At 41.0% G+C, this 13384-nt stretch overlaps 1 long non-coding RNA gene across 3 annotated transcripts; it reads left to right on the plus strand.

Annotated features, from left to right (window-relative positions):
• Positions 1-1312: 1312 nt before the first annotated feature.
• LOC120433951 lies at positions 1313-9116 on the plus strand. 3 transcript variants are annotated; one of them, XR_005608860.1, is made up of 6 exons: positions 1313-1368; positions 6229-6359; positions 6702-6820; positions 8014-8269; positions 8410-8499; positions 8578-9116. It is a non-coding gene; the product is annotated as an uncharacterized LOC120433951 (long non-coding RNA). The 3 variants fall into 3 exon arrangements; XR_005608859.1 differs by having other exon boundaries at positions 6229-6820; XR_005608858.1 differs by having other exon boundaries at positions 6229-8269.
• The last annotated feature ends 4268 nt before the right edge of the window (positions 9117-13384 follow it).

A 13384-nucleotide genomic window follows, 5' to 3' on the forward strand; every position in this document is an offset into this window, starting at 1 on the left:
AAATTATACAGTTTATATCATTTATATGTTCATTTATATAATCTACACACACACACAGTTACTTTAGCCTTCCCCACTGCTCTGCCACCAACTTACCGTAAGGTTGACAGCTGCAACTATTCTGGTGCACACAGCACTATGGTGCTAATTACATTATACACACGCAGCATTGAGGCCGTCCAAAGAGCAGCGACTTTATCCAAAATGCTGTACATGTCACAATGCTTTCACATTTATAAGATAACTGCAAAACACTGATTAAAGAAATACAAGATGCAGTTGCGTTCATAATCAACATCACCAGAACTCTTACCATCAATAACACACACTGCAGTAATCAATATACTTACAGGTATCTGAACACACACTGGTAGTCCTGGACTTTCCTCACCACCAGCCTATATCTGCCATTTCCCACTTCAGTGTGCAGCTCTCTTATTCCAGCCACGGGGTGCCCAGCATTCCCAGGCTTGCACTCTTAATAACTGACGGAGTGGAGCCGTCACGGTGCACGCACTCAGAGCATGACTCATGACAGAAACATACAATATCCAGTAAGTAAGATCAGTTAAATTTATAGTGTCATTTACTGCTTATATCATTAAGGGAAATTTATTTATTTTTGTTTTTCTTTTTGTTTTTTCAAAAATGTAATTAAAAACATAAATACCACCCTTATGGGTATACAGTAAGCTTGAAGATCAGACGACAGCAAGTTAAGTCTAAAGTCAACTCTTTTAGTCTGACACAGTACTTCTTTCTTATTTTTCCTTAGTTTGTCATTCAAATGATGAAGTGTTTCTGGTCTATAGGATAAACATAATACACGTCAAATATTTATAGTCTATCATCGAATGTTTATGTGCTACAGTTCATCCTGACTATTGTATAATATTATTTATTCACTTTTTAAAACATTTATGGGCCTGAAGTTTTTTGCTTTAGCTCTAGCTCATGTGAGAAAGAAACTTTTCACAGAACTCTGTGCTGTCCTATGAAAAACCAAGTACAACACCTGACTCGATACTTTGTCGAACAAAACAAACCACAAAATTCACATTGATGTAATTAACCCTCTGATGCATAGTGGTAGGGCTGCTCAATTAATCGAATTTTAATCTCGATTACGATCTGGGTTTTCAACGATCATTAAAAATGACTGAGCCGATTATTAGCACCTCCCTCGTGCTTTACTCTCGCGCTGCTCCATGTGGAAATCGAGCGCACCTCTCTGCGTTTCGAACACGCGTCACAACAATTAAGAGGACCCGAGGGAAGGTCGGAAAGCTCGGAAAGCTAAGCAGAAGTTATTTGGAGAGGAGAGGATAATGGCTACTGAAGAAAGAATGCCGTTGGTTGAAAAGAGAGGTAAAACGACTTCAGTGGTGTGGAAACCAATGTTCTCTCTAAGCTGCGCACGTGCGCAATTGCGCACTGCTGGCACGGTCTCAGCACACAGAAAATCTGCGTTGCGCACAAAAAAAATCTAACCTAAATTGAAATTAAAATTAAAACTTTAACAATTCTGTTTTGCAGTGTTAGTCAGTAAGTGACTGGCTGCTCCTGTATGGGATTAGAACGATGCCACCTTATCCTATAGTCCAGCCAATAATGCGATTCACATTCGTATATACGCAGCCAATCAACGTTGTTGACAGGCTATGACAGCGTCCTTATGTGCCGACACCGGTGTTTTAGCTAGCAAAGCGGCGTGGCTGATGTGGAGTGAAGCCACGTTAATGACAACGTGTACAACCATTGGAGATGTGAGCAGGACAGACGGAACAATTGACGGGAAAAGTGTGGAATTTATACCAGTTTTTAAATTGTGTTGATAGGCCATGTAAAACCAGAGTTATGATAAAAATATCTGCAATGTTTGGTTTTCTTCCTGTATACTATCGTTGTTTATATTTACTGCGGGAAGAAACGGTAAAAACGGCGTTTTGTAAGGAAAACGCTCGAAAGCACTCTCCGCCTGTGAACAAAAACAAAACCAAACCCCCACCCTTTCCTATTGGTCGAAAAAAGTACCGTGTCGACCAATCAAAAAATTATATGGCAACATGGCATCTAGTTGTTAAGAAACGTGGGGAAGTTTTAGGAGTGACGGCGGTGTTTTGAGATGTGAGAGATTTGCGACGTTTAGCGCAAATCTTGTGTAGTTAGTGTGTAGTGTAGTCAATAGTTTTGTTGTGTGTGAGAACAATGAGGCGACTGCTGAATGTTACAGGTGTTACAGGAGTGATACATCTCCTGTTGTCAGGCCTGCAGGTATCAGGCTGTTGTTCTCACCGCCACGCGACGACGGCTGTCCCAATTCAAAGTGTACTTCAAATGCATACTCCAAATGCGCCATCGATTTCCCCAAATATCAAGCGTGGTCCGGTGCACGCTTCGTGGTCCCATATATCCCACAATCCATAGCGCGGCGGTGGGTGTGGATAATTTTGCCGCAAAATACGGCAGAAGGGAGCGGCCGAAGAGTGAACTGTCAAAAGTAAGTACTGAATATTATGTCACTTATTTATGTGCGAATGTTTAAGAACATTAAAACATTACTGTTGGCCACATGTCGGCAAAGTTATGTGACATTAGTGATGTTTGTACTTTCAGCGGTAACTTGGTTTTAAAGCCTCTACTTCTAAATATATATATAGTCGACCTTAATCTTACAGAGAATGTGATGATTTTATGGATAATTAAAGTCAGTCATATATCCACAAACACAACAAGCTGAAAGTCAGTGATGCTGCTCGGTTTGCAGTCCTGAATATGACGGCACAAGCAGGATTCACTGCACTGTTAATGTTAGCTATGTTATATTGCTGCCTCTGTTCGGTGGTGTCGAGCCAAACGGACTTTAACGTGTGTTTGAACGAGCTGACGGTTCACTCGTTAAGCTGAAAGAAAGATGCTTTAATCACAGGAGTCACACATGTGTCCACTGTACCATCTGGGAGCTCTTCTTGTTTAGCACTCGTAATAACACAAACACTAAATCCTCCTTCTCTTGTGCTGTTTTGTAGCAGTGTATACACCTGAGACTGTCACCTGTCTGTCTGTCCTGCACTCTCTCTCTGTTTCTTTCTCTCTGATTGTGGAATAAAAGTATGAACATGTATTTATAAGTTACACTTGTGTTTGAATCCTGCAGCTTATCACACATTTGATTTCCATGTGTGACAACTGCAAGTGTCCAGAGTGAGGACAGACTGAGGGACCCACTGCTGCACATCATCTGTGAGGCTTTGCACCCCTGGGCCCTGTTTCAGAAAGCGAGTTTAGAAAACTCAGAGTTAAAAATGATACTCAGGGCTGAGTAACCCCGAGCTGTTCAACTCGGAATATTCGATTTCAGAAAGGCTGATAACAATTAGTTCAATCAACGCGGAGTTGCTTTAACCCCAAGTTAAGCGCGCGCACGAGGATACATAAAGCCCTGATTAGTGGAGCACAGATTAAGCGAGTCACCATGGAGACGGAGGGAAAGAAGGCGCGGTCAATGTATTTTACAGCGCTTGAGGCCGAAATTCTGATGGCAGCATATGCCGATAACATGCAAATTTTGCAGAAAAAAAGTAACACAGCCGCAGCTGCAAAAGAAAGGGAGCATGCATGGCAAAACATAGCCGACAGAGTCAATGCATGAGTGTTAATTTAAACATTGATCTAGGGATTTCCACCCATTTAACACGTTATTTTATCATATTTCATTTTATTTTTTATTTTATACATTTTATTTTGTGATGTGAGCGCAGGTGCAACCCAACAGGCCCCAAACGTTCCTGGCAGCAAGTAAAAATGAAATATAAAAATATAGTCCAAACAGGTAAGGTGTAATTGTATTATGAGCCATAGTGCTTGGTCTGTTTGTCCTATGTAAATCAATTGCAGTTAGAGGCTACATTAATTTTCTTTCTGTAAGCACTTGAAATTATCTGAGCACATTACAAGTACATATTTGCTTACTCTGTATGCTCAAATGTGACCCGTTATAGCCAACAGAAAAAAAGCGGAGGCCCGAAAAACAGGTGGGGGCTGATGTTATTCAAATAAATCTATATTTTATTTGAATAACATCCTCAGGCCTTATATGAGCAATATAAGGCCTGAGGATGTTATTCAAATAAATTATAGATTTATTTGAATAACTGAAAAACTGTAACGTTCACACAGAAAATCATCAGGAAATGATAAAATGTCCAAACGCGCTCTAATCACTCTCTCCCGGCGGAGAGCTCTGCGGAGAATTTGGGCTTCAACATCTACTGGCTCTTCAAGGAAGGGGCACGCCATGTCTGACACTTCCTACAGTCAGGTTTCCGACAAAGAGGCGGAGACAGTCAGGGTTAGTTGAAGTAAACCTGCTAGGGGGCAGGTTAGCTTCACGGAGTGTGTCGTCATAGTAACTCACTCAGAATTAATCTAAACTCGCTTTGTGAAACCGAAAACCCAAAGTTTTCGTTAACTCAGGGTATACTTACTCAGAGTTTGCACTAAACCGGCTTTCTGAAACAGGGCCCTGATGATCCACCAGGACAAACTCAGCAGTGTGTGAGGAAGAGGAGGAGGAAGAGCCAGCAGCAGCTGACAGATGGAGAGAATATACAGACTGTTCCCTGTTTGTGAAGGACTGCTAGGAAAGTTTAACATAACTAATTGTCTGTCCTGAATCAGTCTTATTAGGTAATGTTCAAATAATGTTATCATCCCAGTGTTTTCAGTGTGGGAGAAAGTACTCAGGGCCTTCAAGTTAAACACTATGAAAGGCAGCAACAAGTTTAATATTCAGAAACCTAAAGTATGTATCAGCAGCAGAATGGAGCTAAAAATAAATGTTTGTTTCAGTTCTATGAAGCTTTGAGTATTTTGGATTAGTAGCACTGCTGTGTTTGTTGCATCATATTGCTGTAATTGTTTATATGCTTTATATATTCTGAGCTAAGTTGATCTATAGTGTTACATCATATTCTATAAGGATGTTATGTGTTTGTATAGTTTCTGCCCAGTTTGACCCATTTAGCAGAAGTCAGCCTGTTTAAGGCTCTGATATCTATTCTGTAAGACTTAAAGCAGTTATGACATGGTCTGATTTTCTCACCCAATAAAGGAATATTTCATATATCAGTCTACTCTTCATTCTATCACAAACAGTTATCACAGCTCGTACATTTTCTTTTTACACATATATATAAGCATTGAGCCAAATTTAGTAATGCCAACATATTGAAAGAACAATGTTTGTCTCTTATATATAATACATCTGTATATACACTGTCAGAGATACTTGTCTTTGAGTGAAGATTTAAGGTGATAGGAAATATAATTAACTGCTACTTGCATCTTTGACCCAGAGTTCAAGCTCATACATTTATATATATATATATATATATATATATATAAATGTATATATAAATCATCTCAATTTCACTGTTCTTCAGGTTACCTTTATTTGGCAATAGCTTTATTGCGATGTCTGATGTGTTTGGTTTCTTTTTTGTACCTGTTCATTTGAAGGACCAAAGTTTTTTTATATATATATATATATATATATATATATATATATATATATGTATATATATATATATATATATATATATATATATATATATATATATATATATATATATATATATATATATATATATATATATATATATATGTATATATATATATATATGTATGTATATATATATATATGTATGTATATATATGTATATATATATATATATATATATATATATATATATATATATATATGTATGTATATATATATATATATATATGTGTGTGTATATATATGTGTGTATATATATATATATGTGTGTATATATATGTGTGTATGTATATATATATACTGTGTGTATATATATATATACTGTGTATATATATATATATATACTGTGTGTATATATGTGTGTATCTGTATGTGTGTATATATATATATATATGTATGTATATATGTGTATATATATATATACAATGTGTATATATATGTATATATATATATATATATATATATATATATATATATATATATATATATATATATATATATATATATATATATATACAATGTGTATAAGCCTTCCAGTGTGGTGTGTGTGCGTGTGCGGTTTCTTTTATTAAAGCTATTAAAGTGTGTTAGTTTTTTTATGATCTGTAGCGAGCCAGACGCTCAGTGTCCCTTTTATTCTTTTAACATATTTTTGTGTTTTATTTCAGTGGACGAAGGACGTGCCAGTGGCCCTGGGACCTCAGGTGGTGGGTCGTTTTCACACTTTCTTTTGTACAGCACCGGGTGGGCTGCAGTGATTTTCGTTTTGTGTGATTTTCTTTTGGGTCCACGGCTGCTGGTAAGTCCAAGTTCCATGATTGTTTTATTTTCACTTTAGGACACTGTCAACAATGACGCTACATCTTGGTTTCTAAATATTTTATTCATTTTTACTATAAATAAAACTGTTTTAATGTTGGAGCCAACCTGCCTCAGTGGGCATCCTTGAATCTGTGCGGCCTCTTTTTATTCCTTTTTATCTATTTTTCTTAAACATATATTTCCTGGGGATGAAATTCCCCTAGGTGGCGTTGTCATTTTATTATTTCTTTTATAACCCCGCCGACCACTTGGTCACAGTGGCAATGTGTAAGTGTTATGGAATGTCTTTGTCTGTATCTTTTGTCACTTTGCATATAAGGCACAGGGCAGCGCCCATCTTCAGAGAGGAGTTTGGTGTTTGACCAGAGTGCTCTCTCTGCTGCAGCATATTATTAAACCAAATCAAAAGAACGTCTTGATGCACGCTCAATCATCCAGGTAAGTAAATCCCAAAAAGTTGATTCTGTTCATCTGGACGTAGCATTTTCAGTGGGAGAAACATTTCATCACTCATCCAAGTGACTTCTTCAGTCTCAGCTGACTGCAGGTTTCCCCAAATCTTATAAACAGTACATTTGCATAATGACTGAAACTAGCTAAGTGCAGTCTAGATAATACACTGGAAAACTTTCCAATGAGTCAAGCAGGAAGGACTACGCATTCCAAATGAGCAACGAGGAGCCACTGTTATTTTTATGATCCTCAGGCTGTAGACAGCAACATGCAGCACACCACTTTAACATTCTGATAGAAGCTTCATACATACAGCTTTGAAATGAGAAGAATCAGCTGCAGATGAAGGAGAGACAGAACTGGTAATCACTTTGTATATAATAATACATCCACGTGCACTGAGAGAGGTAAAGGTGCAGCAATATCAGGAGAGGAATTTTGATACAGAGAGCAGGGCATCTCAACAAAATTTAAATTATGACTTTGATCTTATGATCAATTTCAATGGGCACTCCACTAAACAGTTGACGACTCATGGGAGACACAAATATGAGGGGAAAAAAAAAAAATGCAAAGTCGTTTTTACCGTTGAAAGAAACGGACTCACGTGAATCACCAAACCTCAAACTGGCAGTAAAGTATTTGCAGGAACTAAAACATGATAAAATATGGACATGGATACAGAGGTCTGGAAAAAGAAGCTAGTGCATTGCAAGGGCCTTAAACCTGCATTTTTTTTCTTTTTTTTTTTTTAATGGGCAGCAATCAGCATTACCTATGGTTGCAAAGAGTTCCACTTCTACAGAAGTCTGTGAGGCCAAAAAGATTACAGTTCCACAGTCAGGCCGGGCCCTCTCACAAGCTCTCTGTCGCCATCTGCTGACACTCTGAAAACTCCATCACTCCTACACTGTATGCAGCTGTGTGTGCTGCTATTCTTTCATGGAAAGGAGAATTTTGGGCTGTTTTGTGGGTTATTAGATGATTCTAGTCATGTTTAAATATATGACACTTTCATCTCTTAATAATTAACGTCGAAAATTTTTAAGGAGTCACTTCAGTATGTTTCCCATCAGCAATAAAGAAAAAAGATTGTTTTAGTGTTTTTTTGTTTGTTTTTATTTCTTTGTTTTTACATTTAACATATCCATTGCTTGGAAAATAAACTCATCCTGAAGATCAAGAATGCCCATCATGAGGAGGAAGAAAGCTGGATGCCAGAATCAGGGAAGCCCTGAAGGATGTTAGTCGGCTAAAAGAGGTACAGAAGGGCATCATGAGATACGGGTCCTGGATGATGTGACAGGTGAGACCTGGAGACTTGGAACCGCCCCTGGTGGGCGGAGCTGGTCTGTGCTCCTTTCATAAGCGCAGGTGTGGGCAATTAGGTATTCCTCAGCAAACCTGAAGCTGCAAGTGTGTGGTCCAAGTTGGGTAAGTTGGTGTTACTTTCTGTCTATGAAAGTCTGATATGGGTCCTCCCCTAAACTTCTGTTAGAACGGTAGGTACACAAAAATGTACCACTTGAGCTCTGGCTGTTGGCAGAGGTTTATAGTTATGTGCACCCTTGTAGGTGGGAAACATTGCTCCCGTGAGAACGGTATAGTGGACTTCATCGCCACTGACCCACATTTATTAGGGTGTGACACGAACTTGTGGACAGGTAACAAAACGATTCAGTTGAGGAATATTCCTGTGTTTTATTGTCCAGCATAAGTGATCTCCTGCCTTTTATTCACAGAGTACCGAGCTGCTGCTTTGCCAAGTGGATTTCTGGCTGCGGGCAAAGGACCCGACACATCAGTGTGTTTTAAACTGGTGTAATTCGACCGACTGACTGCTGCGGCTGTCGATTATTGTTTTGTTTTAATTTTTTCTGTATCAGTAGGCACCACAGATATTGATTCTTTTAGTATTTTAACCCCTTTTTTTTATAGATATATATTGTCGCGAACGGTGAAGGCGCTGCAGGGAAAACGAATCCTTTTTTTGTCTCGCCGCTTTTGCATGCACAGCGGTGGCCTGAGTGAGGACGGCACTGAAGAGTTGCCTTTTCTATAGTGTTTTGCCCATTTGGGGGTTATGTGTGAATTGCCGTCCCTTTTTAACCTGTGTGCTATGTTGATTTGTTCTTAAACGGTTCCCCGCAGCGCTTATCCTGTCTCACGGGCAATCATACAGTTTTATCGTTTTTAAACAAGGTAAAATTTTTAATTGTTTTTAAGTGCCGCTGTTACATTGTTTTATTTTGTGTTAAAAATTAAATTCTTTTTAACTGACTGTGCGCCTACGGCTCTGTCCTATTTTAAATAGGTACCTACCACGGGTCACAGATGTAACAAAACAGAATCAAAAAAAGTCAGCAGCAGAGGTCAAACGATTGAATGACTTGGTCTCCAAAGTCTCATTCAGATGTATTTTTAGCTTCAAGCAAGAGTAGAACATCTGGGTGCGGGGCCCCGTGTTCCAGATTAACTGGCGTTGGTGAAACAGATGTGTGGTAGACTTGCTTTTCAGGAGCTGCTACCGACAAAACGGCAAATAAACACCAAATATTTCATCTTTAATATTTGTGAGGTTACCTCAAACACACTCCACCAGTCTTGTTGCTCTTGTTTACCTGGCGATATTCTCATGCAGGAGGCGATCGCGAAAACAGCAAACAATTAATACCATGCCGATGCTGTTCACAGGACAGCAAGAGTAAACGATCAGGAGAATCTTGTCGTCGTTACCGTTCCCCTCGTACGTGTTATTACTCAGATTTCAGTGTTTTCGCTTCGCAACTAAAGCGTGCAGTTTACTTTGTGTGCACTCAAATGGAGTCGAGTCAACTAGCTCCACCTGTGGCCAAGTGCCATAGCCTACAGCCAGATTAACTTGTGACACACATCTGCACCTGGCTCTATCGCCACATTTGAATTCGTTTCATGCACAATACATTTGGAACTTTCTATTTTTTTTTATTTTTTTTTTCTGTTTTTGTGTCTTGCAAATAAACCTTTAAAATAAATGAAATGGTATTATGTATTCATTTTTGGCCTACATCAGTAAGAAATGCAAAATTATATACACAAAGTTATAGAAATCACCACTCCCTTTGTTCATGATGACTTCAATATTTCTTCCCATAACAAGGAAATATGTCTTGAACAAATATATGACATTCATATTTCACTAGTGTTGTAACATCACATCCTGTAAGCAGAGTCTGCCTGTGTCTTTTCTCTGGAAATGAACATTTTCAGCCAATATAGGTAAGTCACCAACATGGCTGGAGAGAGTTGGCAGTTATATACAGTCTGTATAAGTGTGGTTAATATAATAAACGTTTGTAAGGAGATGGCAGTTACTGTGAATTTACAGCAGTTACACAGGGATTAGTAATAAACAGAGCCAGTGAGAGTGAGTGGATTTAAAAAAGTGAGTGACTCAGGTGTGTCAGTTGGTTTGTCATCTGTTTTTGAGTGTGGGGAAGAGCTAGAAATGTTCACTTTTAATGCTAAGCAAGGAATATTCATGACTTATTTCCAAAACTTGCATATGATCTGCAATTTGTAGCAGATCTACGGACTATCACATAGCAGCTGGAGCAGTCTCAAATGCAGGTCAGTCCACTACTGCCACCTGTGGCGAAACACCATCGCTTACTACAAGATTAATTTGTGACACATCTGCAGCTAGGCTGAGTGGCTGCACTTAGTGGATCATTCAAATCGACCCACACACATGTTGAAAGATGCAATGGCAGCAATGTGGATTGTCAGGACTAAAACCAATCATTAAGCAAAGACAACAGCGATCATTTGTTTCTGTTTACCTGTTATCACGATAACAGCGTATGTCCCCCCCTCAGCCAGCGCGGATGCAGCCTGTGACTCTCTCCACTCTGTGGTCAGCAGACTGCAAACACAATCTCCGAGGGCCCTTCTCATAATATCGGGACTTTAATCATGCCTCACTGGACTCCACACTGCCCACCTTCACCCAGTATGTGACCTGCCCAACCAGAGACAATAAAACACTGGACTTACTGTATGCCAATGCTGAAGAGGCATACAGTTCATCACCTCTCCCTCCCCTGGGCAGATCTGATCACAACCTGGTGCACTTTGTCCCTGTGTATGAGCCCTTAGTGCGCAGGGAGCCACCAGCCACCCGCACAGTGCAGAGATGGTCGGAGGAGAGCGAGGAGGCTCTTAAGGATTGTTTTGAGTCGACTGTGTGGGAGGTGATCTGTGACGACCACGGAGAGGACATTGACAGCCTTACTACATGCATTACTGACTATATTAATTTCTGTGTGGATAACACCGTACCTACCAGGACTGTACGGTGTTTCTCCAACAACAAACCTTGGATTACCTCAGAAATTAAAGCCGTCCTCAAGCAGAAGAGGAGGGCCTTCAAATCCAAAGACAAAGAGGAGTTGAAAAGGGTGCAGAGAAAGTTGAGGGGACTGATAAGGAATGGGAAGGACAGCTACAGGCAGAAGATGGAGAACCAGCTTCAGGAAAACAACGTTGGTGAAGTCTGGAGAGGCCTCAGAACCATCTCAGGCCACAAACATCAGAACTCTCTGCCTGGGAGGGATGTGAGGTGGGCAAATGAACTGAATCATTTCTTCAACAGATTTGATTCAGCCATGAGGCAGTCTCCAACATCGGCTGCAGACTCACCCACCCCCACTGCTGCTGTTCCACCTCTGACACTTCAGACACTTCACACCTCCTCTATTCACCCTGCTCACCCCTCCCCACCCCCAACAACAGCATCCAATACACACTCAACACAAGGCTCCAGCCTGTCTCTCTCAACCACCCAGGTTAGGAGGGAACTGAGGAGGATTAATGGCAAGAAGGCAGCGGGCCCAGATGGCATCAGCTCAAGGGTCGTCAGGTCCTGCGCGGACCAACTGTGTGGGGTGATGGAGCACCTCTTCAACCTGAGCCTGAGGCTGGGGAGAGTCCCACAGCTCTGGAAAACCTCCTGTGTTGTACCAGTGCCAAAGACTTCACGCCCCAAGGACCTCAACAGCTACAGGCCGGTGGCTCTGACATCCCACCTGATGAAGACCCTGGAGCGGTTGGTCCTTGCTCAGCTTCGGCGCCTGGTGAGCTCATCACTGGACCCACTTCAGTTTGCCTACCAGCCTGGCATTGGAGTGGATGATGCCGTCATTCACCTCCTACATCGTTCCCTCTCTCACCTGGAGACCACTGGGAGCACTGTGAGAATCATGTTCTTTGATTTCTCCAGTGCCTTCAACACTATTCTTCCCTCGGTTCTGAAGGACAAGCTGGAGAACTCTGGAGTGGACCATCACCTCACTACCTGGATTCTGGACTACCTCACCGACTGACCACAGTATGTGAGGACTCAGGGCTGTGTGTCGGACAGGGTCGTCTGCAGTACGGGGGCCCCACAGGGAATGATTCTGGCTCCGTTCCTCTTCACCATCTACACTGCAGACTTCTCCCACAACTCCACCCAGTGCTTCCTGCAGAAGTTCTCTGATGACTCTGCAATAGTCGGCCTCATCACTGATGGGGACGACAAGGAGTACAGAGGACTGACTCAAGACTTTGTGGACTGGTGCCAGCTGAACTACCTCCAGAGCAATGCCAGTAAAACCAAGGAGCTGATGGTAGACTTCCGCAGGCACAAACATCCTCCACTGCAACCACTGAACATCCAAGGTATGGACATTGAGGCTGTGGACAGCTACAGGTACCTTGGTGTTCATCTGAACAACAAACTGGACTGGACTCATAACTCAGACGCCCTCTACAGGAAAGGGCAGAGCAGGCTGTACCTGCTGCGGAGACTCAGGTTGTTTGGAGTAGAGGGCCCACTCCTGAAGACCTTCTATGACTCTGTGGTGGCCTCAGCCATCTTTTATGGAGTGGTCTGCTGGGGCGGCAGCATCTCTGCTGGGGACAGGAAGAGACTGAACAGGCTGATTCGAAGGGCCAGCTCTGTTCTAGGGTGCCCTCTGGACCCAGTGGAGGTGGTGAGTGACAGGAGAATGGCGGCTAAGCTGTCATCCCTGTTGGACAACATCTCCTACCCCATGCAAGAGACTCTGACAGCACTGAGCAGCTCCTTCAATGGGAGACTGCGGCACCCACGGTGTGGGACGGAGAGATTTCGCAGGTCTTTCCTCCCCACTGCTGTCAGACTCCACAACAAAGACTTTGGCAGCTGATCAAACCCTCACACGTGCAATAAGACTGCTATATGTGCAATTCTTTCTCTGACAGACTTGTAGTTTTGTATTTTCTTACTCAGTTGTATATAGTATTTGTATTCTATTTTATTCTATTGTATATATTATTCTATTTTATTCTATTGTATATATTATTCTATTTTTATTCTATTGTATATAGTATTTTATTTTATTTTATTGCATTCCAGTGTTTTCTAATTTCTGCTACATAACTTTGCACTTTTGCTGCAACAAAACAAATTTCCCACCTGTGGGACTAATACAGGTCATCTTCATCTTTATCTTTATCTTTAAATATAATCAACCAAAAATCCTGGCC

This window comes from Oreochromis aureus, linkage group 17 (genome assembly GCF_013358895.1).
Source record: "Oreochromis aureus strain Israel breed Guangdong linkage group 17, ZZ_aureus, whole genome shotgun sequence".
NCBI classification, from domain to species: Eukaryota; Metazoa; Chordata; class Actinopteri; order Cichliformes; family Cichlidae; genus Oreochromis; species Oreochromis aureus.